This window comes from Humulus lupulus, chromosome 2 (genome assembly GCF_963169125.1).
Source record: "Humulus lupulus chromosome 2, drHumLupu1.1, whole genome shotgun sequence".
NCBI classification, from domain to species: Eukaryota; Viridiplantae; Streptophyta; class Magnoliopsida; order Rosales; family Cannabaceae; genus Humulus; species Humulus lupulus.
In genome coordinates, this window is record NC_084794.1 from 115,578,199 (window position 1) to 115,581,464 (window position 3,266).

Sequence of the window (3,266 nt, forward strand, 5' to 3'; positions counted from 1 at the left end):
CTAATCCCTCTTGAATTTCCTCCTAGGTCCCCCAACTTCAGGCCCTTCTTCTTTTCCCCATTCCTTTTGATTTTCTTCCAATTTCAACATAAACCAACATATGACTAAGTGTAATACGTATTCCTTTTTCCTTCAGCTGAAGTAATCTAAATCCTTGCCTAATGATCACTTTACCCTTTCATAAGAATTCCTTCCTAACTAAACCTCAAGGGCACTCTTGTCCTTTCACCTATTTTACAATTCTACCATTTTCAATCTAAACTTGCTACTCTCAGCAGTTACTAATGGTTACCCAGGTTACTCAATCACCAATAACCATTAACCACCAATTCTCAACTCAACTTACGAAATTCCCCAAGACACCCCTAGGCTCTTCCCGAGCCAGGTATAAAATCCCGTTGTGACTTTTAAATTAACTAGCTCCCTAGGACAGCCTCGGCACGTGCATCACATTAATATCACCACACTCACGTGGTAAAAATCACATAATACAATTATCACATTTATGCCCCCAACGGGCTAAAATTACCAATTTACCCCTATCTTGCAAACGGGGACCACATGCATATTTATACCACCTAAACATGCATTCTAATCACATATTCATTCAAATTCATATATTAACATGTTAATTCACTTATTTCCCTCCAGGCGCGCTAATCAAGGTCCTAAACCTTATTAGCAAATTGGGGTGTTACAATATCAGCAATAGACCAACCAATGGTTGTTTTATATTCTTTGAGTACTCTCATTAATTTTTCTTCTTGGACTTGGTTGAGATTTCTTGCAATTATAACTGGAAGTGTCTCGTTCTTCCCCAAGTAAACATATTTGAGATGCTCCGGAAGTGGCTTCAATTCAAGTGTAGGAGCTTGAATAATTGATGGCAGAAATTTCTCATTAGAAATCGGCAAATTAAGAAATGCAACCTTCTTAAAAGTCTTTTCAAAACCACTATTTAGTGTGGTTATGACATCCATGATCTCATGAGACAAGTCTTCATCGGTCAACACAAGATGCTCTCTCAACGCAACCTCCAAACAATCTTCACTATGCAAATCTAAAACTCGTTGAGAAAGGATATCCAACACATCAAGAGAATAAACAGCATGTACATCACTTGGATATCTCATAGACTCAAAAATATTAAATCGAATAGTCTCCCCATCAAATTCCATGGTCAACGTACCGTCATGCACATTAATCTTAGTTCTCGCAGTTTTCATGAATGGTCTCCCAAACAAAATTGGAGTGGAGCATGGAATAGATTCATCTTCCATATCAAGAACATAAAAAGCAGCCAGAAACACCAATTCATTCACTTGAACTAAAACATCTTCTATTGCACCCCTGGGATAAGCATTCAACCTATCAGTAAGTTAAATAATCACCCTTGTTTCTTCAAGTCGACCGAGATTCAATGAAGCATAAATGGAGAATGGCATGACATTGATAGAGGCTCCCAAATCCAACATACAACGCTCAATTCTTTTATTACCAATAGTGCAAGGGATAGTAAAAGTACCAGGATCCTTACACTTTGGTGGAAGCTTTTTTTGAAGAACTGCGGAAACATTCTCCCCCAAACTAACTTTTTCATTACCTCTATACTTACGCTTATTAGTGCACAACTCTTTCAAAAACTTAGAATAGCTCGACACTTGTTTAATAGCGTCAAGAGGAGGAATATTCACTTCTACCTTTCAGAATGTATCAAGAATTTCCTTGTCAACCTCTTCCTTTTTAGTCTTCTTTAGTCTACTTGGGAATGGAGGTGGAATGACAAAAGTAGGCTTAGGGCTTAGTTGTGTAGGGGTGGTTGGCCTTGGAGGAACATCTTCATTAACTGAGCAATCAACTTGTTGCTTGGATGACAATTTACTGGGCATTGGAGGACTAGGTGGATCATATTGCGTCCCACTTCGCAAAGTTACTGCACTAGCATTCTCCTTGGGATTCATCTCAGGTTGTGAAGGCAATTTATTTGCCAGATGAGCTTCCAACCTATTATATGATGCTGTTAATTATCCCACCTGATTCTCCAAACTTTTGATAGAAGCTTGGGTGGTTTGCTGAAATTGAAGAGTATTTGTAGCAAGTGCATTGATTAAATCCTCAGTAGAAGGTTTGGCACTTGGTGGTGGAACAGCTTGCGATGCTTGTGATGGTCTAGGTACAAAATTATTTTGAGACCGCTGTTGCATAGTGAAACCAGGTGGTCTCGCTGATGTTGGTTGTGGAGAAATTTGTTGTTGATTCCCATAGCGAAGATTTGGATGATCACGCCAGCCAGGATTATAAGTTTGTGAAAATGGTTCATAATACATCTGGCGTAATTGACCAGGGAAATTTCCTACAGCGTTAACACCCTCAGTTTCTCCCTCCACTAGAGTAGGGAAAGTATCAGTAGCGTGCCCCACAACTTGACAGATTCCACATGGCCGCACCTGTTGGCCTAAAGCTAGTTGTTGGACCACTGCAGTTAATTGAGCCAATTGTTGACCCAGCTGATTAGCATTAGATGTGCTCACTTCATTAGCTAATTTGGGTGGTGGAACAGGATCTTGGCAAATGCCAAACTGTTGTGAGTTAGCAGCCATATTAGAAATCAAATTCCTGGCTGCAGCAGGAGTCTTATCAACTAGTGCACCCCCAATAGCTGCATCAATCATACTCCTATCCAGTGATTGTAATCCTTCATAAAAGTACTTAATGAGGAGCTATTCACTTATCTGATGATGAGGGCAACTAGCACACAACCTCTTAAATCTCTCCCAATATTCATACAAAGACTCTCCTGTATACTGCCTTATACCACAGATCTCTTTCCTGATGCTTCCAACTTTAGATGCTGGAAAGTATCATTCTAGGAACATAGTCTTCATACCATTCCAAGTTTCAACAGTACAAGGTGGAAGATAATACAACCACTCTTTAGCTGCATCCTTTAGGGAGAAAGGAAAAGCTCGCAGCTTAATTTGTTCCTCAGTCATTGCAGCGGGTTTCATACTAGAACAGGCAATATGAAACTCCTTCAAATGTTTATTCGGATCCTCACCAGGCAGCCCATGCAAAGAAGGAAATAAGTGGATGAGGCCCGATTTTAGCTCAAAGTTTACATCCAACGGTGGATACTGGATGCAAAGCGGTTGTTGGTCAAGATCTAGCGCTGCCAACTTTTTCAATGTCCTTTGCTGAGCCATTGTTCTATAGGATCGAACTGAATTGTCAGAATCAGATTCATTGTCAGACGGTAATGGCACTTT

General features: G+C 40.0%; 1 non-coding gene across 1 annotated transcript; it reads left to right on the top strand.

Annotated features, from left to right (window-relative positions):
* Positions 1 to 2,730: 2,730 nt before the first annotated feature.
* LOC133820711 (small nucleolar RNA R71) lies at positions 2,731 to 2,837 on the top strand. Its single transcript, XR_009887112.1, has one exon. It is a non-coding gene; the product is annotated as a small nucleolar RNA R71 (small nucleolar RNA).
* Positions 2,838 to 3,266: the final 429 nt, after the last annotated feature.